Genomic DNA, 24,704 nt, shown 5'->3' with positions numbered 1-24,704 from the left:
AAGTCAGACTATGCTCAGGGCAAAGACATAGCAAATTGAAATAGAAGAGAAAATGAAGCTGAATTCAAGGAGCTGAGGGATTGTGGAAGCCTGGATATAGACTGAATTTATAAGGGATAAATTATGTAAGCACAAGGGAGATAGATCAAAGTCTGGGGAAATGAGCAGAAGCACCTGTACTCACTAGACCATGCTATACTGAAAAAGCAGTAAAAGACCCAGGGTTCCTGTTTCCCTTCATTCTTTTGCTTTCAGTAAATATTTATGGTTCTCATTTCCTACCAGTGGTGGTCAACATATAAGAACACAACTGCATTACACATTTGTCACTTCTGGCATTCGCCCAAATGGCAAGCATCTATGTGGCATGTCTCAGTCCTTCTGGATATTCTAAAGCCATGCGGACACGGTCCTGGGCATGTGGGTCTAGGTGACCCTGTTTGAGCAGGGGGCTAGACCAGATGGCCTCCAGAGCTCCTTTCCAACCTCAACCTTTCTGTGATTCTGTGAAGTCATGATCTAGTGTCAGATGTTGTAAAGGAGGAGCAGGGTCAGGGGAGTGGCTTGGTCTTTCTGAACCCTGTGTCATGACACGCATTTCTTAAGGAGGGAAAACATACCTGGTTTAAAAGATCCTGATTGCCATAATGCAAGAAAATGATTTGTAAACACAATGATTCCTGCTGCTAAAGGCAATACTATGCAGACTTTGAGTTTCACTAATCTTCAAACAAACTATAAAGAATTCCCCAAATCATACAATTTGCATATCCTATATATAGGGAACATACTAGTTACCCTGACTTTCATCTTTCCTGAGAACTGCGGTTTTTACAACTTAGAAAGACCCAATATCATTTTTCTCTGCAGTCCACAATGGATCCCACAAAACAGATACTAGTAACACTGCATTTTTTTTGGTATAATGGTAAGTAGGAAAATTAACATTCAAAATTTGATTGTGTACCTGTTCAGAATTTACAGATGAGTCACCATAATCTTTGTAGTGGGAATATCAATAAATATACGCATATATGTGTGAGAGCTAACAGTGCAATAGAAGTTCTATTGACATGCAGGCAGGGGGGTGGTTTTGCCTGATCCTTTATGCCCACAGCTTCCAGTTGGAAGTTGGGTATAACTTGTTCTGCCTCTGGCACAGCTTCTACTTTCCTCTTTATTCACTTTTTCCGATGTTCTGGATGCTGTGTCAGATACCTACAGGATGGAGCAGTACACTAGTCACCTTCAGGAATTTTCAGACCCTTTTTAGTAATTGTCTTCAAGAGGTGATGTAAGGCTTCTCTTTACAGGCAATTTAATTCTTAATCACTTGGGCTATTACTAGGAAGAAAAAAATAAACGTTACCATAGGAAAATGCCTAAGAAATGTGGATGAGCCCTAGGGAGATGTCATTGTCTGTCATCTTCTGTGGTCATTTTCACACACAACTAACACAACCACGAGAGGTAGCATGTAGAAGTAAATGATATCAAGTTTCTGCAGAGCTGTAGGATAATGCAGCTGCTTTTAGGTCATAACTCCATGAAATGAAGGGGAAAAAAAAAAGTCTATGAATTCTATCTATATAGACTGACCATAAGCAATGTAATTTTTTAGATTAGTTTGTTTTATAAATTTAGATAGTTCTTCACTCCTACATTAGATCTACTTTTCCCTCAGCCGTTCTGAATGTTCCTATTCCCAGTTTTTGCCTGAAGGAGCCTTCTTTTCTCACAGGCACTGACTCTACATGTCATAAGAGTCTAGTTGCATAAGTGTTTCATGTGCTTGCATAAAAAATGGTGCTGCATAAGGTTGTATGGTATGGTAAAGTCCAATAGCACTTTGTGAGCTGCCAAGTCCAGTTTCTATGTGTTGAACCCCATGTAGGGTATGACACTGATGGTTTAAGAAGCATAGGTATTCACACTTTTTTTTAACATGTACAGGTGTTCAGAAGCTCTAGCATAATTTTGTATGCGTATATATACACACTTCCAAATACATATATATGGTGTCTATGGGTGTGTAGACTTCTCAAAGGACATGAACTATGAGCTTAGAAGATATTTAAAAATCATATTCTGAGAAAATACACCCTAACTGATGGTACTATTGACATAATTCATAAACGTAATTGTTGATTACCTGTTGTGCAACCGAGCCAATGAATATTCATAGTTCCCTTGGTATGGAGCTGGCATATTTCAGCTAATTAACTCTTCTGCTTAGTAGGTGCATATGCACACTTTCTTATGATACCAAAGTATGTTTAATTGAGGTTTGACAGATAATACCAAAGACAGTTTGCAAACAAACAGCGTAGACTCTGCTGTCATTTCCATAAATGAAATGGTATGACTTAATAGAAACTTGTCTAAAATTAACATTGTCATCCCATTTTGCAGGGGCCTAAAATTCACACTTGTACAACATGTTTCAGTTAGAGAGAAATTGGAAGAGAAACAGTTTTTTTTTTTTAGGTAATATTACTTATTTTAAAAGAACAGACAAATTGCTACTCCTTAGAGTGCTTCTAAATGTTGTTGGTATTGACATTATCCACTTTACTGAATATATTTGAGAATACTGTGCAGCCTTTGAATTAAAGTTTTAAGATATCATTTTCCTTTGCAAATCCTGGATGAAAGCCAAAGTAAACTACAGATCAGAAATTGAGCTGCTTTCTCAAGCAGTTTCTTTTTTAACTTCCAACCGTCTGTCACTGGGAGCACGCATTGTGGCTGGCAAGGAGCACAGTCTGCCACAGGGTCCTGGTCCTCACATTGTTAAACCTGGATACCTAAAATCGTGCACTGAGGCTGGTTTTGGGGTATGCATCCAGGTACTGAATACCAGAGTGATGCAATCCATGCCTGGGTCTTGATCCACTACAGTCTGGACACAGCTGAGGTGTCCACCTTGGGGACCACATGGAGCTCACATTGCCTGAGTTTAGGGGTCAGAATATTCAGCCAGAAGAAGCTGATACAGGAGATGTGCTACTCTGCTTCCGTGGATTCTTTCGTGGTATTTCTTTTTCTCTGCCAGTCTTCTTCCATCCATCCCACAGCTGAAGGATCAAAATTGCAGTTCAGTGCCACAATGTTCTTGCATAGGTGTGGCACATCAATCCACCCGCTGTTGTTGATTTATTGTTTTCTGCCTATCAAGATGACAACTTACTCAATTTTAGTTGAAAATTATATTCCTCTCTCTTTTTTTTTTTTTTTTTTAATTCTTCACCCTATAACCTTATTCACCATAAAGGCATTTTCCCATGCATCTCCTTGATGTCTATTAGTACGCAGCAGATTTATGCGAGTCCACCATCTGCAACAGCATCTTTAGGTCTAATTGACTCCTGACTCCTTTTGAATCCCATCCTTTTCTCTGACCCATGACTGCTAACACTTTCTATAATAAAGATATCTAATTCTAGAGTGTGTGTGATTTAAGAGTTGGTTACGAAACAGAGCTTTTTAATCAAAGTCATTACTTCAGCCCCACTCTGTGTTATGCAGGGCTGGGGTCCATCTGGAGGAATCACACAGATACAGGTTTAAGGGAATAGACTCTATTTGCTCAGTAGCTGGTGGGAAAATATTTCCATGCTCTAAGGCATCCACAGCAATATTTATATCAGTTTAGAGGTGTTGCTGAAAAACAAACAAATCAACGCGCCCATGAAAATTCCCCACACCCTGCACTAGCTTAATATACCAATGTGCATTAAGCATAAGAGTTAGACACAATGTTAGAGTATGCGATTCTCTTTTAATTCAAATAAATCTCATGTCTGCCTAATGCAAGTTTATTTGAGCACTTTTCTGACATTCATCTAGACCCATCATCAGCTAAGGACGGTGTGGCTTTACTTACAATCGAAATTATGGAGCTCTGCTTCTTATCAAATTATATTTCTGATCTCAACCACTAAAATTGTATTCAACTCAGTGAAAATCAATGCAACTGTTCATTTTTTGAAATTACATTAATTCTGTATATACTTTCTAATCTGCTCTGAAACACTATAACGCTTTCCTGTGTATGAAGCTCTAAAATAATATAATCTGTTATGATCATGACCAGTATAGGAGTTTTTATGTCCTTGATATAACTTATCAAAGAAAGAATAGCAAGTAAAACTCGGTCTCTTTAAAAAATAAGTTCTGAACTACACTTCTGTTATGTCTTTCATGAAACTAGAAGCAGGCTTGTTCATGTTCTGCTTCAGTAATTTCTCATGAAGAAAACGCATTTGAAAACTGATGAGTCTTTTTCCTTTTCCTTTTTGGTTGTGTTTTGTTTTCTTCTTTTTTTTTTCTTTTTTTTTTTTTTCCCCTGACTGTGAAGCTTTAAAAAAATGAATTCCATTATGAAATTTTCTCAGTAAAGCTGAAAACTTGAATCTAATTATATTTTAGCTACATGATGATTTTATCATAAATGCCCAGCTATTAAGTCATAACTGCCAATCAGATCATTTAATATATGAATCTCATTTCATAATGACTTCTAGTTGATTTTGAAACATCAGTGTATCAAAAATATTTGGAAAATAGATTTATTTATTTATTTTTTAACGTTTAAGCTATATCAGACTTCTTTTTGTATTTTCAACATGCTTCAAGGAGTAAAAGTAATTTTGCATTCTGAGAAGGCTTGCTTTAGATTTTTTTAGAAAATCAAGTGTAGCATGGGATTTCGAATGAAGTGTGTTATTGCCTTCTGGTAGCAATAGGGGACAAAGGCACCTAGGAGAATGTTCTGATGGGCTTTTGAGAAGTGTTAGCATTTTTTCCTCATTTTTTTCTCCCGTTCTGGTAAATCAAATAGCTGAGTTTTTGTTTGTTTGTTTGTTTCCTTTTTTTTTTCTTTTTTTTTTTTTCACACAAGCAACCTGGAGTACCCCTTTTAGTTCTGAGCCTTTGAGCCTTATGAGATGTGTTTGCTTTTTTATTATAGATACATTTTAATTATTATAAATACCAAAATCATCAGATAGCAGTACTGTAATGGCCTTAGCTAATACACCAGTTTTAACACTGCATTTTAAAAAGGATTTTGGATGTTGATGTGTTGGCATGCAGATAATCCCAATAAGCGTTTTATGGTATTTCTGTGTAGATGAAACTACAGATTTATAGTAACGAAAACGTTCAACAGGTAACACTATATCTTTCCAATCCCTCACAACTGTTTAGACTAGTATTGGCTTTTAACAATATGATTCCAAAGCACATGTTTTTATCCAGATAAGAGCATGATCCACTTTTGTCTAGTTTAATCTGTCTCACAGGAGACCCCCTGACCTGCTTGCCCAGAAAACAGAGAAAATAGAAACTCATTTGATAGTCCTGTGACCCAGAGTCAGAAATCAAATTGCAGTATCTCAGGAGCACTAACATTCACTTTCAAGAACCCATGTATTTAGAGGCACTGTTCTAAGTTCCTATTAGAAGGTGAGACCAGAGACTAGTAACTCATAAATAAAACAAATAAGGTTACTTGTATGCTGCCACTCCAAATTAATTGACTTCAGCAGAATAGGTTACCTAACGGTGTTGTTTCAACTTTGGTTTTGCTTTACGTAGTCAGGCAGTAGCAATGCAGAAGTTATTGAGGAAATAGGAATGCACAAGAACAGAATTATACAATGTACTTGTTGAGCACTGTGTTTTCTGTTTGCATTATACACAATCAGTGAATCCAGTGACTATTTTCAGGTAGGTTGCAGTGTTTTCCTTTGATATTCACTTCTTCTGTGTAGTGGAAATGATATATGAATTTTTTAGCTTGCTAATAAAATATTCCTTTTATGTTAAGTGGTATATGTCCAAAGATAATGCTTTATTGACAGTGTGTCCACTCAACAAGTCAGCTATGTATCTAAAGCCCTACCTGCCCACCAAAGGAGGAATTAGAAATATTTTCTCTTGTTCCCTGTGGGAAAGCAAAACACCAAAACACCAGTCAGTAGATCTTATCCAGAATAAACTGCAGTGGTTTTTTTCTGTATAATTTAAAAGACATATCCCTGTCTTCTTGATTTTATGGAGGTAAAGACATAATACGGTGGGAAATAGTAAAAGTATTTATGAAGGAAGGGAATAATGTGTATAAGGTTATCAGAACCTTACCATGTAGCACTAAATAATTAAAATTGAGATTGCAATGACTTTTTTTTTCTTTCTGGTGGCTATTTTTCTGTAACTTTTTGGAGTATACTTACATGCTAGGAAAAAAAAAAAAAAGTAAAACAAGCAAAGTCATTAAGTTGCATTATAACTGCTTTTAACATTAGCAGCATTCTCTGGATCTGAAACAACCACTGTTATTTAAAGCTTGACCTCTTTGATCGGGCAATAACTTAGCCCTTTAAGCTAGAAGGTAACGTGGTCAATTACACTTCAGCATCATTTTCACAGGAGACTTGGCCTTCCTAATGCAGATTCAAGGAAATTGATGATGTTTGCCTTAATTTTGCTTTTGCATAAGTAGAGTGGCAAATGGTTGCATTTATACTGTTTAAATCAAAGGTGAAATAAGAATGTTTCCTGATCCATAAGCTAAGCTTATAAGGCATTCTTCATACTCTTCTCTTAATTGAGTGCTACTTGCATGTCAGCCTTCTTTGCTAATCATTACTATTTCAGTATATGATGATATGTCATCTGGAAGTACTGAGGCACTTTTCTAGCATGTTTTGGAGAACAAAATTGAATATGTGTATGTATGTTTATTTAATGTTCAGTTAAAAAAAAATAATCTTTGATATCTTTGATACTAAATCAGGATTGAAATACTTTGCAAGGCTACTAAAATCTGAAATACTTCACTTGCCACAGGCTAAATGTTAGTGGAAAAGCTTATGCAGCAGATGAGTTCAGTGTTCATCTGAGAAAATCAATCTCTTTTGTGTTTGCTTCTAAATACTAGGATACTCATCTCAGTGTCTGGATGGACATGAGCAAGACTAACAAATCAGGAATAGTTAAAGCTAATCATCAAATATTGGATCTGGATGAAGGGTTTGAAATGAGCAGGTTAATGGAACATTATTTTTATCTCAGCTATGCACAGACAATTTACGATTGGCAGACTGCATTATTTGTGCTAGAAGTAATTTATAGATTAGTCTAGTCTTGACTGGACTTCTTTATTGTTATTATTTGCTTAATCCTGACTTTAAAACAGAAAGCATAATGTACTAGCCAGCATACCTTCTTCCATCAAGTTCACTGCACCACTACCACGGTACTGGGGATGATGTGAAAATATGAGTTAAAAGCTTCTCCACACAGCATGTCCTCAAAATGGCAGTGGTTCCCCATGCATCCTCACTATGACCTCTGCAGGGGAAACTTGGGCCTTTCTGTATACTGACAGATTCCCTGTTGGTTTGGTCACTGAGCATCAGATTTTACAACAGCAGGGACAACACACAACAACCAGAATGAACACTGTGGAGGAAAGGAAACAATTTTTAGGCCACTCAAGATCCACAGGTTAGAGGCTAGATGGCAGCTGGGAGGGCATAGCTCCATTCTGGGTGCTGCAAGCTGTATGAAAGGGTCATTCATTTCCCAGCCATGGGCAAAAATAATCTCAGATGTATGGGAGAGCAACAATAATCTCAGATGTATGTGGGAGAGCAGTGCATTTCTGTTGAGTGCAGTTAAGTCCTTGTGACTTAAGTCCTACAGTGAATGTTAGAGAAGCAGCTAACAGAAAGCTCACCTTACAAACTGGTATGGCCATCTGTATTAGGACAATAAATCTTTCGGTAACTGTCAACCTTGTTTCCCACCTCTTTCCACCTATCTGAGACTTTATTTTTCCTCTTGCTCCCCACAGAATGAACTGTGGGACGTTGTTATTCAAAGCTATTGTCTATGAAAGAACCCAGAGATCTCCTTCCCCCTGTCATGCTGCAGCTCAGTTTCAGGAGAGTTTCTCACTTTAGGCCATGGGAGCTCCAAGACAGCTATTTCTCAGTTTTCTTCAAGCTAAAAAGCAGTTAAATCAGGCCACTGAGCCCCTTCTTTCCTGGTACCCAGTTAAAAGCCCATGATTATCAATGCTGAGCACAGGAGTCTTATTGTACAAATACAAGGGAGCAATAGAAGAGGCACAGTTTGCATATACCTCCTTCTATATTAAAGTTTAAGAGCAGATAACAATCCATAAAATACACGTGGTAGCTAGGTAACCTTAGAAACCTCACTCTCATAAGGTATGATCATATAGTTGCTAAGGCATCACTGAGCAGTGGTAGTTGCCTATAGGCTTGGTTCTACAGATGGAGATGGGAACGCTTCGCTCTTCCAGTCCCCTGGGGGATCACAGATGGATCCCACAAAGTGGGAAGGAAACCTTACTGTCTTTCACATCCTCTTTGAAGAGACAAGATGTGTGTAGGAAGCATCTAAGGCTCATTTGAGACAGCAAAGGTAGTTTGCCACCAGTAGCAGAAGAGAGAATTTTCGTAAGAAAAGGGAAAGAAATTTACTGTGGGAAGAGTTTAAGTGGGAGTCCAGGAGTGTTTACTTTTTGCAAATTCATGATCTAGATTCTGAGAGATATTAAGCTTACAATAGTGACTAAAAGAAGGGAATACCCAACAGGGTCTATAGATCAAGGAGTAGCAGAACACTTTCAGAAGGCTGCTTCCTTTAGAAAGATTAAGCAGCCTTCAAATACAGTCACTTTCTGCTTCTAAAGACAGCAATTTTCAAAGCTATTAAGCTTGGCCAGATCCCAGGACATCAAAAATAAATATTGGGCTTTGACACTTTTGAAAGTTGATTTATTTATAAAAGGAAGTTGCATTTTGTCTTCTACCCTTGAAGAGGGCAGAAGGATTTCCATGAACTTTTTTGACCAGCCAAAAAATATTTCATCTGCCTCAGAGTTGGACTGCTTCTCTATGTCATGTCTTTAGACTGATTTCAACTGTGATTAAGATTTCTAATTGTATTATGGCTGGAAGGATAAAGCACATCAATGAAAGCAGAACCAAACTGCAAAGCAAGCTGAGGGCAATAAAAAAGCCAGGCCACAAGAAATGAAAAAGATATTCACTAGTAGAAATATAAGCTGTTATGAAGTGCCTTTCAGTTCTGGTTCTCAGAGCAAAATGCACATTCCTTTTCTCCTTTTGATCTGGAAGGAACTGAGGCACTAAGCACTGAAATGACTTAGGGAAAGGGCAAATGCAGAGAAACAAGTCATAAACTTGGAGCATAAAGAGATGACATTTGCCATGGAGAACTTTCAGAAATGTGTTGGAAGGCAATTGCAGTGATGAAGCTGTAGGATATTTCTAATTTGCTGTCATTTTTTTGACTGCAACAAAATTGAGCATTTCAGTATTTCTCTAAGAAGTACAATTCTGGAGGGAAGAATAGTTGGTTTGGTTTATTCAAAATATTTTTTTTTTCACTTTGATTTCTGTTTCAGATTGTACTACAGGAATGGAACCAAAAAAAATCTTTGATAGGAAAAAGGTGAAATTCTTTATTCAGAAAAAAAAAAAAAGTAATCAGTAGGACACGTTGACATTAAAATTTCCCCTTCCTTCTCTTTGAATTAATGCTCAGCAAAATCAACACAGTTTAACAAAATATATTTAGTTTTGCCAGAACTGTATTTCTAACAGAAAATGGTTCCCTTAAAAATTTTTCTGACCAGCTCAATTTCAGAGCCATATATCTAGACTACCCTTCTGCTAATGCAGAATTGTCCCCTGCAGTATATTTTACCGATGCTTTGTCCAGTCTTGCTATAAATGTCTCAGACAATGAGACTCCCACTGAAAGATTACTCCATAGTCTAATAGATCTGTCAGAAAGATTTTCCTGAAACACAGACTATATTTTCCTTGTCTTAATTTGGGATGTCGCGAAGCAGCTCATGAAATGCAAGCGTAGTAAATCACTTGAACCAGATGGTATTCATCGGGGGGTTCTGAAAGAAATAAAGTGAGAAACAGGGAAGATACTGGCAATAAATCATTAAAAATAGCAGCTGTTCCCTTTAAAAGGGAAAATCCAGCCTGAAACCTGTATTTAGAATAAATGTTATTATTCTTTTTTAACTGAATAACAGAACAATCTTAAGAGTTGTAGCCTGATGAGCTTAATCTCCGCTTTGAGGAAATCTACTAACAATCTGAGTATAATCCAAGTATTAGATGATTATGATTTTAGACCAAACCATTGCATCTCCCACAGGGGTAAATAAGGGTTCTCTAGTCTGAGAAAAATCTTTGGAAGAAAAACACCCACAATTGTGTAGGAAATTCCTGTCTAGATAAATTTATAACTGATAGGCTCTAACTTTCCTGTTTAAAAAAAAAAAGCTTGAGGAAAGGAGTCTCCAGAAGAGGGGCTCATTGGAGGGGGAGTTTACTATTGCTAAGCTGGGTATTTGCTAACAGTATGCTAACAGGATGTAACTTGTGGAGATGAGCAGGGAAGGAGTTTATCACACCAGGTGTCCCACCCTTCGGTAGTTATGTCTGTCATGATAAGATTTTTATTTTGCTTTAAAACGTGATGTGTTTACATTAAAATAAAGTGAAGAAAATGCACCTTGCAAATGGAGTGTGAGTGAGCTAAAATTTGTGATGGTCCCCAGGTCTGGTGGCAGTCCTTTGTTCTCCCTGGCCTCCAAAAGAATCCTTTATCTCAACCAGCAACCGCATGAAATTTGGTGCATCCTGCTCTAAGTTGGATAAATTTTTCATCAGTGGAATTAAAATAACAAACAAACCTCTCCCTGTGAAGTTTGTGTGAATTATCTCTTAGGGAGCTGAAAACGTAGCACAGGAAGGGCATATTTCTGTTTTCTTAAGGAGGAGGTAATTATATTACAAAGCAGGAGCAAGACAAATTGGTATTCCCATATAGAGATGAATAATTGCATTTATTGTTATTCAGATCTTATCTCCAATTGTGTTGGAAATTTAGCAGGTATTCCTGGGGCCTGAACCACCTGTTGAGAAAATCTCACTGATTAGTGTTGCATGAGCAAGTTACAGGAACAAAATTGTGAGCAGAGTGAAAGCTGTCACGGAAAGAAGAGCACACGCTCGGCAAAAAGCTGCTGGGAGATATTTTAAAAAGCAAAGAGGAGTAACAGCTCAAAAATAATTATTTATTCATCCGATTCCTTTGGGAAAGGAAAGATAAATGCTTTGTTTCTTTTCCACTGTGTCACCGTGTGGCCTACTTGGCCTGTTTGGATTGCCCCCCTTTAGGTCTTGTTCACGTTGGCTCCATCCACCCTGTCCTCCTAGATCCATGTCAGGAGCACCAGACAACAGGGGTATCTTCAAAACTTCACTCCCGATGTTCATTTTTTGTCTTGTTGGCATCCCACACACTGCCCTGGATCATGCTGCTTGCATTTCTCATCTACATTTGCAACAGATAGAGCCCAAGCCCGTAAAGTCAGTGCGGTGGTGTCCCTGTAAGGAAGGACTGGATCTGTTTTCTACAGATGACTCAGGAGGGTATAGCTGAAGGCCTGGTTTATTACTGCTGCAAGGGCTTGGGGAAGAAGGGAGTTTTGCAAATTCTGACCACACCAAAAGTTTTCCTCAAGCAATGCTGGAAGGGTGCCCTAGAGCCAATACTGGCACTGTTTCTACAACAGGAATTTTAACCATGGTTATTTTGACTTCAAAGCTGTCAGCAGAGGGAATGGGAAACTCCACCTGGGCATGTAAGCATTGCTACTAAAATCTTTTTTTTTAAAGTCATACCATCTTAACTAGAAACATATCCAGAAGTTTTTATCTCACTGTAAAGTCTGAATTCTACAACATTTTTTCACTCTTCAAAATACTCATTGAAAGTCAGACTCTTGCAGCTTTCCTCTGGCTGAAGAAACTCCCATTTCACAAGTACTTTGGCATAGCACTGCTATATTTTACACCTGCCTGCGCTTCCAGAGGACGACAGCTACAGTGTCTCAAGCAGACATATAGGTGAGACTCTGCTCCTGTACCTCCTTGTTTTAGGATTCCTCCACAGAGCAGAAATCTTAGACAGCCAGCTGAGGCACCCTTCCCACGTCCAGCTGATGCCCAAATGCAAATCTCTCTAAGTAAGAAATCCAATTTCTGGGCCAGTGTCCACAGATCTGCATGTACCCTGCCTGGATTTAACAATATTAAAACTGAAATCTACGTGAGAGAGAACTGAACATGGCAAAGAAGATAACGTGATATATTTAATTTCTTTGATTTCTTCACGAAGGCACCAAATCTTAAGAACAGGAAAACAAAACACATAACAAGCAGAGACGTCAGTCTCTTCACAAGTGTAACAACTCCTGTGAGTCACCTGAAGCAGGTGTGTTCTGGGGTCTTCATCTTTGGGGTCTTGATGCAGTCATAATCACAGAATCACAGAATTTCTAGGTTGGAAGAGACCTCAAGATCATCGAGTCCAACCTCTAACCTAACACTAACAGTCCCCACTAAACCATATCCCTAAGCTCTACATCTAAACGTCTTTTGAAGACTTCCAGGGATGGTGACTCCACCACCTCCCTGGGCAGCCCGTTCCAGTGCCTCACAACCCTTTCAGTAAAGAAATTCTTCCTAACATCTAATCTAAAACTCCCCTGGCGCAACTTTAGCCCATTCCCCCTCGTCCTGTCACCAGGCACATGGGAGAACAGGCCAACCCCCACCTCTCTACAGCCTCCTTTAATGTACTTATACAGAGCAATAAGGTCACCCCTGAGCCTCCTCTTCTCTAGGCTGAACAAGCCCAGCTCCTTCAGCCGCTCCTCATAGGACTTGCTCTCCAGGCCCCTCACCAGCTTCGTCGCCCTTCTTTGGACCCGCTCAAGCACCTCGATGTCCTTCTTGTAGCGAGGGGCCCAAAACTGAACACAGTACTCGAGGTGCGGCCTCACCAGAGCCGAGTACAGGGGGACGATCACCTCCCTAGCCCTGCTGGTCACACTGGTTCTGATACAAGCCAGGATGCTGTTGGCCTTCTTGGCCACCTGAGCACACTGCTGGCTCATATTCAGCCGACTGTCCACCATCACTCCCAGGTCCTTCTCTGCCTGGCAGCTCTCCAACCATTCCTCTCCCAGCCTGTAGTTCTGCTTGGGGTTATTGCGCCCCAGGTGCAGGACCCGGCACTTGGCCTTGTTGAACTTCATACAGTTCAATCTAATCAATAATCTCTCAGTTGTCCTGAGTGAGAGGGGAACTGGGGTGCTCCTTATGCCACTCACATTGCGGTTTCTCTCCAAACTGCAAGGGGATGCTACAGCCCTTACAAGGTCAGGAGGCAACCAAGGTTCACACCTATTGCCAGGACTGCAAAATGCACCACACGCAACATGACTTCTTACAAGGATACAACCAGTGTGATCTGGTTCGATCCTTATTTTTCTTATATTACCTTTCCAGTGTTATAACTATATGACCTTCAGAAGAATGTATTTGATACTTAGCGGGCTTCCAGACAAACCTCAAAGTCCGAAGTAGCCCCTCTGATTTAAAGCTGCTTTCGGAAGACTATGAAATCATTCAAAAACTTTGCAATCAGCTTAGAAATCACAATTTCTTATAATATAATCCTTTTCCTTTTCTTTCCTCTCCCTTTGGGGTCTACCAGTTTACAGAGTAATCCTTGTACTGTGAGTGCTGCATAAGCTTTTCCTTTTTATTGCTGTAGATGCAGGCTGCAAGAACTTGCCATAAAATGGCTTTTTTTTTTTTCCCTTTGAAATATTTTTAAATTGTTTGTTTGTTTGTTTGTTCTTTATGCTTTGCTTCCCAGAGTTCAGAATTTTGGCCAAGCTTATGGAAAGAGGTGGAGAAATAGAACAGCTGGTATTCATTTTTTTAGGGCACAAGACAGGTTCTTCCTGGTGACTAGGTGTGTGGCAAGCTGTTGAAGATGGTATGTGGTCTGGTGTCAATTTTATTTCTGAAGCAAATTGTTCACATTGGGTTGTGTCCCGCCTTAATACTTAGCATAATTTTATTGTGCTCTTTTGCCTATGTGTTACCACCCTTATGCAAAGCCTTCTTGGCTCGCATCTCTTTGAAGTTTGCTCCCAGAGGTGTGCCATAGCTTCTTTCCAGGGAAGGAACGTCTGTCTTGCTGTCATTAGCCTGGAGAACCGTGGTAATGAGGTCCCACTGTGGTATGGCTCGCCCACACTTAACACAGAACAGGATCTCAGACTCAAAACTCTTCAGACTTTAACTTACAATGCAGAAATGTGGTGAAGACGTCACCATTTTCACAGACGCCATAGAAATCTTTGGTTAGGAAAAAACGATAAAGTCTTCCAATATAGGGATTATATCATGTGAAAGGAAACACTGTGCTTTTTCTCCACTTTTTGTAGATAAAACATTAGCGGATAAAATAGGGGATCATATTCCTCTTTTGAAAAACTTCCTACTTAGAGATTTGAAGAAAAATCAATGTGACATTTGAATACACTTTGAAGTTCTTTCACAGCTTGAAACTTCACAACTTTTGTCTCTCCCTTTTTTTATCAACCGTATTCATTACATTTCCATATAAAGCAGCCTGCTTGTTAAATACCATCTCCCTTTCTCTTGCTCTTTTCCTCCTGCTCTTTTGCTTTTTTTTTTTTTTTTTTTTTTTTCCATTTTCTCCCCTCCTGTCCCTCTGCTCTCCACGCGGATTGAACACTTTCTCTCAAAGGTAGCAACACACCATTCAATTAAAGCTCCAGCCTTTGTAAGGACAGATAATAACTTTGATCGCCGCATTTGTATAATTAAGGGACAGGCCTCTGGTTTAAAGGGGCTCCTCGTTTGCCTTTGAAACCGCGAGAGCGTGATGAGCTTTCTGCGCACCGGCGCGGTAGGCAAGTCCCGCTCTCCTTTGGTGCCACATCTATCTGTGTCCCCCAGCCTGCTCGTCCCCTGTCCCAGGGACAATGATGAGGCGGCCCCCCTGCTGGCTGCAGATGGAGTGAAGCAGAGCGATAAGGCAAGCTGCCTTTCTCCCCCGCCTCAGATCAGCGGAGGGAGAGCTCTTCTTCACAGGCAGCCCGAGTGTAAGCCGTTTAAACAAGCGTGCAGGAAATATTGGGGTAATTACGGAGCGCAGGGAGGGGGTCTCCAGCTATCAGCGGCATTGAGAATGGATTCTGAAATTCACTCGGCAGATTAATTGATCCTTTTTCTGCAGCCCGTCTTTTGAAATAATTCTCGCAGCAGCTCCTAGCTGAAAGTTGGGAGAGGGAAGTGTGCAGAGGAGAGGCTTTTTTCACGAGCAGCCGTGCGCATTTTACTAGCATCCATATCTGGCTTTCTTCTCTGCCGAAGCATTAAGAATTTCAGCGATAATTCATGCTTGGTAAATTTGTTTTCTGTAATAAGATCAAACCCACAAAGGGAGAATAAAAAGCAGTGCCGCCTGCGCTTCCTTATCGGCGGTGATGCCAGCTAAGTGCTCTGATCACAGGGAGCTGCTCCCGGGCGCTCCTGCCTGCTATTTAATTCAGTTTACTTATGAAGTGAGTTTGCCACAGTTTTAATTCTCGGTCTCGCACCGACGAAGCGGGTCGCCCGCGCAGCGGAGCCGTGATGACCGGCGGGCCCCTGCGGAGAGCGGGCTGGCTCCTCGGTGCCACCGGGCTGCTCGAGTTGAACCCCAGCCAAGCGACAGGTTTGCTGCGAGGACCTGCCTTCCCCTCTCCTCCACCTCGTGCTGCCTCTTCCCAGCTGGCGAAGGAGGGGAATGGGCAGCGAAGACCTCGATGCTCCACCGACTTGTGGCAGTGCCCGAAGCAGGCCAGCTGGCAGGAGGGAAATGGCGCGGGGTGCTCGCAGCAGTGCTTTCGCATCCATCTCCTGTAGGTGAGCGAAGAAGTACAGGCAGGGAAGGAGAACATGCAAGAGCTGTGCTGTTTTGCTTTCCTGGCTGACTGATTTTAATCACTCATTTAGGGAAAATAAAATAGCATTCCGTGATTTAGATGCTGTCCTATGGAGAGGATTTCAAAACCCTTTATTAGCACTGTCCTAGCAACTTGAGATAAAGCAAGTGACAACAATGTCCTGATTTAATTTTGAATACCTCTATTTGCACAGAATGATCTGATATCTTGGCAGTTTCTGTCAGGGCACATATCAATTCAGACTGCATTTAGTCAGCACACAAAGTAAATTGCTATTCCACTAAAAAGCATTGAACGGAGCAATTAAAATCCATTTTTGTTATGGTTGCCAGCTTCTTCAAGCAGTAGAAGAGAGATGCTGTAGGAAGTCTGAAGCTTAAAAGTCACCGTGTGTTTTACGTGTCTCCATTTTCTTCCTGTCTTCTGCAGTATTATTGGTACATCTGTGAGTGTCATACCTTCGCTCCCAAAACACCGAGGGCCAGACTTTTGCAATTAAATTGCAAACATTTGCATGAGGGAAATTATGTGCTGACATTAGGTGGGTTCAAAAGACCAAAGATTCACATGATTCACAGCTGGGAGTCTGTTCTGCCACCAACACGTACGCATCTCTTTTGCAGACACACGCACAGACATTCACATGGAAAGTCTCTAAGTGCTTGCATCTCCAGGGTCAAACTACGAGGCCCCGACTTGTACAAAATGCTTTCAGTCTCTTATCTTGTCAGATGTTAAGAAGGTTTCAAGTAGAAAATACTGTTTATTGTGAGCAAATGGATTTATGTAAATTTATGGGATTATCTCCATTACATGCCTGTACATCTCCATCTTTCAGCCCTCTAAAACAGTGAGGCGTGTGGCTGGCTGATTTCACAGGCTCTCATGCAAGTATCCTCTCGTATTTTGACCCATATGTCTTATATTCTTTTAGCCTTGGATGTAGTGATAGAGAAAAATTTCACCTGCCTCTGCACTGTAGTGCAAAACAGAAGGGTCCAGCTTCAACTCATCTGACTGAGCTTCATTTTGCATCCCATATTTACCCTTATTTCTTTCGGACTGGGGTGCCTGCAGAGCTAGAGATTACAAGGTACCCTCTTCCCCGCATGCCTTTGTCCACAATTTGGTAGCTGATGAACCACAAATGCAAGTATCTGCTCATACAGAGGTCTAAGGACCTTTCAAACACTCAAGCTTGCTTGTGGGGGTGAGGGCAGAGGACATGACTCCCTAAGGCTGCCACGGAGCAGGACAAGTGCTGAAAGCAGCCTATAAATATGCCAGACAGTAGTCATTCACAACAGGCTCATGTAGAAAATGACATCAGTTGCATATTGTTTTAAATCCACTTCTCTGTAAGCGTGCAAATGACTGCTTGCAAGGAATTTATTCTTAGACCACAGGAAGGGGCCGTGCTATTGCTGAGCTGATGGCTTTGGATACACCCATATTGACAGTATTGCACAAGTGGGAGCCTGTTTTGTTTTGAAAAGAGCACAGCGTAGCTGCAGCTTTCACTTTGTCATAACTTACATGAAAATAATATCCTACTGCAAATGCATGTAGGTTAAAGGAAACCTTCCCTACAGCACATGCTCTTGAAATTAATCTATAGCTTCTGAAATGTACCCATTCTGAGGAGAAGAAATAAAGCTTGAAAGCACTCCAAAGAACCATGTTGACACCACAGCTGCTGTTTTTAATACCCCACTGTGCAGGGTAGCATCCTGAAAGAGACTAAAAGCCTCTGTCCATCTACTCATGCCAGATCCAAAGCAGGTGGCTGTTAGAGCTGTCTTTTTCCCGTTGCCAGGCTTTCTTTTGGGTATCCATCATGGAGCCAAGGGCTGTCTCCAATGGGAATTGCACCAATTGTTTACTCTATTTATATTTAGCTAATTAAGTGATAATCCTAAAGTATCAGGACACATGTGAAATAATAATTCTTACTCGCATAGCACAGACTGAGCAAGTGATCGGTATGGTTTGTTTCTGTGTGCCTAACAATAGTACGTCTGCCTTTCCAAAGGCTGTAAAAGGCTGTAAAACCAAAGTTGCTTGGTTCATCCTGGGAGGTAGTTCTGCTGGCAAAAATGTAGTTACAGACAGGAGGAGTTTGGCCCACAGGAGAAAACTGTGTTCTGATTTCAAGGGATGCGTGTAGGACACAAATGTGTGGGCTGGACTCAGCAGTTATGGACATCGGTAATTTTTAGGTTCCCTGTCATGGTAAGTGTTGGAAGGGCCACAATTCCTGATTGCAGTAGGTGAGTGGGACAACAATAATGACTCAGCCACTCTGGAGAACACGTGGTGGTCTTTTGTTGTGGCTTTTCCAGAAGCACCATCAGGAGGTAAAGCAGGAGGATGTGCATCACCATGGACTAACATCCAACCTGTTGAGTGATCAGGGAGAAGTACTGACACCAAACGGGGTGGTTGGATGGCAGATTCAAAACAAAATTTTACGTAATTCTGAGGGACAACTGTACAAGCTTGTTGGAGAGAGATTGGTCAAGGGCTGTTAAATACAATATCTCTGAACCACAGAGAGAGCAGCCTATAATATTATCACTGCATGATCCTCTGTCCTGATACTTACTAGAATAAGTAATCCAGACACTTACTTTGGGCCACTGTCTGAGATAGGATCCTGCTCTAGATGAACTTTTTGTATGGCCCAACATATGTTGAGTCTCTTTTCTTTTTATCCCTTTCTCCTGTTTTCTTTTAAAGTGCTCTGGACTGAAGTTGTTGGGATGTTTTGTTGTGCAGGAGTTGTCTTGCAGGATAAATAGCTCCTGTGTGTTTCAGTGACCAAACCTGCATTTTATCTTACTGGAAGCTTAAAATACATACATCTTGTTTTTAAGCTATTTAAGATTATTAGATAATTTAGATGTACGTTTAGATCTACGTTTAGATGTAGAGCTTAGGGGTATGGTTTAGTGGAGGACTTGTTAGTGTTAGGTCAGAGGTTGGACTCGATGATCTTGAGGTCTCTTCCAACCTAGAAATTCTGTGATTCTGTGATTCTGTAGCAATACAGTTGTGGTGGGCTTTATTTTTAAATTATGAACTATTGCAATCCTTTTGATTCATATTTTATTATAAATACATTTATATTTTAATAAACACAAAGTAAGAGGAGAAAGTTACTTTTCTGTTTCAACACATGATGAATTTAAATTGGATCTTTTTTGTATTTTTTTTAAGAAAAGGCCATAAAGCCATTTAATTATGTCTTCACTACTTCTTTTGCCATTTATTTCTAAATAATTTATCAGTTGAAGTTACTCTATATGAAAGCTAAAGGCAACTTTTCTCAAGCCAATGAAGACATCAATAATTATAATTGCTTTAGATAAACTTCCATAGAAAATAACAAATCCTATATGTATGGGAACTATTATAAAGTAACAGCCATCTTAGTATAAAGAAGATAGAAAAATATGCAAGTTGGAAGAGGGAACTGAGCAGGAACGAGTTGCTCGATCTTTTATGTGGGATGTTTAGCTCACTGATAGGTCACGAGTGATAGAACTGTGCAGGATTGGCACCTCTGCAAACAAGCAACAAGCAGTGCATTAGTTCAGAAAAAAAAAAAAAAAAAAAAAGACGGGTTTTACTTTGACATAATAAGGTTAAAGAAAAATGCAAAACTGAATTTTTATGGCATCAAAGGTTTTAAGAGAAAAAGAGAGAAGAAGAAAAAGCTGAGGGAAGGATATAGCCATAGATAAAAAGCAGAAGAAATCAATTTAGCAATCAGAGGGAAAAAAAAAAATCGCAAGGAGGTGTTTTTTCCATCTCAAGTTAACGTAAAAAATGATGCATGTCTTTCAAATCTTTAGTAGTTTTTTTTTTTTTCCATTATTGTAACTTGTGCCTCTTGAATCATGCAATGCAAACCAGTTATAGGAGATTCAGTGACTTGTTTAAAAGGGCACTCCCATCTTTGTGGACATTTTGTGTTGACTCATATGAAAAAGCTGAGGTTTTTGACAGATCCGAGGAACAGAAGGCCTGCTTTTTTTGTATAATGACTTGTCCTTTTGCCCTCATTTGAGTTTGAAAAGCTGCTGCCCATCATGTTCTTCTCTTCCTTCACCTTTGCTGCTTTTTGGGTCATCTCCAGTTTCAATTTCAAGTCTCCATGGCAGCTGTTTCAGGTAGGTACTGCCTTCCTGTGTTCCTGTGTCCTGGTAATGCTGCAGCCAAAAAAAAAAAAAAAAAAAAAAAAAAAGATAAGGCAAGGGTTTTTTTTTGGAAGGAATTTTCCTATTACCTCTACTTGTAGTTGGCTATTTGTATCAGTAGTTATACATAACTATATTTATTTGTAACAGAACATTTTTATGAGATCTTAAGTCATCAGCAATGTCTTTAAATTACTGTGTTTGTAGAAGGATATGGGTAGGGAAGGCATCACTTAAAACTCCAGCATAGTACCCCTGGTGAACTCCAAAAGCCTTTGCTGGGTACCATCTTACTTCCAGAGAAGTCACACTGAATTTTTCTCGTGGCAGTAGGTTTTCCCAAGTTCTTCTGGTTACACAGGGATTTCACAAATGCAGAACAGGTGACATAAAAGAGCATCCCTTCTCTTGAGCATTTAAATTTAAACAAGTCCTTTTGTATCTCCTCAAGACCACTTACTTACTTCAAATACAAATTATCAGAAGCTATTTGTTTCATCTGGTTCTGACACTAAGATCCTATTGCCACTTAGTTTAAACAACCAAAATAATGAATAGATGCTGTATAGGGATAGGGGAGAGCAAGGACTGAAGGAAGCTATCCAATTTAATCCTCAGAGCTGAGGATTACAAATACGGTATTGTATTTGCAGCAGTGAAGTCTCTCTCATTCAAAATAAGACAAAATAAGTCAAAACATTTCATCTTTCCTTTACCTGCAGCACTAAATCCTAGAGAAGCTTTACTCTAGAGACGTCAGAAAATGTTCTTCTGCTTCATAAAATAAATAAATAAATAAAATAAAAACTTTTAAAAATGGAAATATGGAAATGACAGAAGTATCAGCTGTTTGCTTTCATTGACTGTGAAGGGGATCAGGCACCCAAGGGGAGATAGCAAAACCAAGCTGTTATACCCAGTATCTCAGAAACAACCAGCAAGGCAGTAGTTAGCCACTCCTACAAGTCAAGTAAGGGTTAGCTCAGCACCCAGGGGGGCAACCTCGGACTCTTGTCTTTCTACCTCTTATTCTACGTGTATATATGGTCTGTCTCCTGCTTTGAAGAATGTGATGAGGTGGCTCTTCAGTCCCTGCACCTATTTATTAAGCAAAGAGACAGACGTCCTACAATGTATCTTTTGGGTCAAATAGTAGGCGAATCAAGCTTACAGGTTATACATTTATGGTATTTAAAAGTTTCCGGGTTAAAAAAAAAAAAAAAAAAAAAAAAAAAAAAAAAAAAGCAATCTCCTAATATAAAAACAAGTTAAAGATTATTAACTAGACTGAAAAATAAATACCTTTCAATAAATACCTTTCAATCCATCATAAACACCAAGTACTTAAATCTATTGGGATTCTGATGTTCTGCTAAAGAGCTTAGTCTGCACAGTTTATGCTTTTTATTCATAGCTTTCACCTTTATGCAGAGTTCATAATTTTCTAATAAACACTGAATTAAACCACATTATACCTGTCAGAAAGTTGCACATACCTAGAGATACTATTACATGGAAATGACAGCGTATTCTCCATTTTGAGAAGAAAATGGTGTGTGCCAGATTAATGAGGTTATGAGCAAGTGAGCAGAATAAACCAGTAAAATGTAATTAAGCCATTTAGCACTCCATAAAAACAGGAACACATAAAAAAAGGTAACGTAAACCACAGGGTGCAGTTACCGGCCCCACTATGTCAGTAGGACTTAAAGGGGCACTGTCAACACATTTCATCCTCTTTTTTTTTTCTTTTTTCCTATTTTCAAAGCAAAAGAATTATGTAAAAATATTCAAATCACTTGGAACTTTAAAATGTCATGCCTGCTACCCCTTTCTGTCCCCCCAGTTAATGTCTTCAGCAGCAGGGGAATGTTTTTGAAGAGATCATTGAGCTTCTTTCACTCTTTCCATCTGCAGACAGACACTTCCCCTTCTTTAGCAGTTGTCACTGTGTTCTCTTGTGGACAGCAGAATATGTAAACTCTCCAGGAAGCAAACACACCAACCAAAATTGCTAGTCTGTGACATGCTTTGCTGTTTTGCTTCCGAGCTTCATATTTCAGTCACTTCATCAGAGATGCCTGGACAACTGAGCCCTAGAAAGCACAGCATTGCATCTGGAGACAGCAAGAGCGAGTTAATATGTGTTCATTTTAGGGCTGAAATAGTCTCTCAGAGATAACCCACAGCAGCTGCAGTTCAGCAAAGATATTTTCATTGCAGAGAACAGACATTTCAAATAGTTGTTGTCTATCAAAGGTTGTAAAAGTAGATTTTCATTATGCATAAAGGCATTCCAAATGCCACCATGTAAGAGGAAAAGGATCAAAGGGAGAGCACTTAACATGCTGGCAGTATGTCTTAGATTCCCTCTAGTGGCTGATCTTCCAGAATTTAATAAATTACTATTGCCAGTAGCTAATATAAATATAGTCCCTGATTTAGCACAAGCAGTTGATGTTTAAACCATGCAGATGATAACAGCGGGGAATCACAGTAAGGCATGGCAAGGGAAAAGGCAGAGGGAGAAAAAGTTATGTGTTAGCACAGGACTGCATCCAGGATGGGGACTTCTGGGAGAGGAATAGGATGCGATGTGCCAGTGGTGGCTTGATGTGACAGATCAATGGCTTGCATCCTAGAGAAGACTGGATACAGAGATGGTCTGAGGGTTTCCATGCGTTATGGTAACAGTCAGACAACAGGAACGAACTTCAGTAAAACCAGAAAATTGATTGGCAAATTCTTCTACAGATGATTTCAAATGCAAATTGGAGAGCTGAGATTTTCTAGGGGAGAAAACATGACAAACCAACCAGATAACTATTATAATATGAAAAAAAGAGAGGGGTTGCAATAAAAGGCCAGAAATGCAACACCAGGATCTCTTGAATGACATGAAAATCAAAGAGAAACCATAAGCAGAAACAAGGTACTACAGGCTGATTATAAAAATATAAGGTCGTGCATGGACAAAACCAACACTAAGGAAAAAATGTAAGTGCAACTAGTGACATATATAAGGGGCAACATGAAAATTAGATAAATATTGTTTCTTTATGGGAGATGGAGGAAAAAAACAAGTGTCTTACCTGAAGGAGACAGGAGCAGAAACATTCAGCTTGTGTTTTTTTGTTGTTGTTGTTGTTTTTGTTTTGTGTGTGTGTGTTTTCTGTTTTTTGTTGTTTTATGTTTGTTTTGTTTTGTTTTTCATCTCAAAAAAAGAATGAAATTGTAGTTGCTGCTCTAATACAGACAACAACAGCTAATGAGAGGACAAGAACTCTGGCTAAGTAGTCAAAGATCAGGTCAAATAATTGTTAGATACTTTCCAGTCATTAGGCTTGCTGGAATACACTGTTGGAGTATTACAGATTAAAGCAAGCAGTTGCTGCATAGTGATTGATACTTTGAAAGGATGGGTGAATTCCAGTAGTATGCAAGAGGCCAGGCATAATGCCTAACTTTAAAAAGAATGGAATGAGGAACAGAAGAGAAAGCAAATTAGAGACCAGCAGACTGAATGTCTGTACCCTAACAGAGTGGAAAGGACCTCCAAGTGCTAGAAGGATTCAGTGGCACATAACAAGTGTGCATTCATCAGGAACAAATGATGAAACAAAGTCTTTCAGAAACAGCGGTGCACCTCTAGTGCACGCTGCAAGGAGGCAGTAGATGCCATCTATTTCCATTGCAGTGAGGCTTTGGGTCCATTCCAACACGGAATGGGCCAAAGCAGGAAACAGTCTAAGCAACTATGATCCAGATGAAATTACAATCAGGGCGACGCACAATTGAAGTCACTTAATATGACTCTCAAAAAAGACAAAGGTAAAGTGCTATATTTAGGAAGGAAAATCCTGTGTATGTGAGAACCAGAGACTACTCAATCACATGGCAGTAGCAAGACCCAGAGCTGATATCTTGCTTTCTGGGGATTACAGACGCGATGTGAGTCACCAATTCAATACTGCTAGCCTGACAGAAAGCTTGTGCACATAGTTTTTAAAGCCTTAACTCTTGGAAAAGAGTTAAGAAATGTGTAGGTCAGTAAGGGTTTTGAGTCAGCTGCACAGAGAAAGTGGATAGTAAGGTACATGGCTGTCCTCTATAATCCCAAATCTGTTAAGAAGCAGATACGTTCCAAATTCTAGACTTTGCTGACTTCTTCAATATGTGGTCTCTCTTGGCTTCAATTTCTTATTCACAACTTAATTTTACACTGTGGGGATTGAAAAAGACCAATTTTAATCAAGTAGCCTGACCTCGTGTAACCTTTCCTGAGTTAATTCTTGTCTAAGTTAACTAACGGATCTCTTTTAGAATAACTTCCAAACCTATTGTTAACATGTCCAAATTTGAGTCTAGCACAGCTCTCTTTTAAATTGTTCCAGTGATTAGTAGAAATGTGGACTTCATTTCTACTCTAAGCGTTTCTGACTTCCAGTCCTGAATATTGTTACGTGATTTTATTATCAGAGTATTCTTTCATATTACCTTAATACTTGGATCAAGTTATTCCTTAACCTCTGATCAACTGGCTGTGTGGCTGTCCTTGACTTTAAAGCTTGTTT

General features: G+C 39.6%; 1 long non-coding RNA gene across 1 annotated transcript in view; it reads left to right on the top strand.

Annotated features, from left to right (window-relative positions):
* LOC119716889 (uncharacterized) overlaps nucleotides 1-24,704 on the top strand; it is a 279,074-nt gene that overhangs the window by 204,899 nt on the left and 49,471 nt on the right. The gene's annotated exons all lie outside the window — the stretch shown is intronic.

This window comes from Anas platyrhynchos, chromosome 4 (genome assembly GCF_047663525.1).
Source record: "Anas platyrhynchos isolate ZD024472 breed Pekin duck chromosome 4, IASCAAS_PekinDuck_T2T, whole genome shotgun sequence".
NCBI classification, from domain to species: Eukaryota; Metazoa; Chordata; class Aves; order Anseriformes; family Anatidae; genus Anas; species Anas platyrhynchos.
This window is presented reverse-complemented; position numbering and strand designations above follow the sequence as displayed.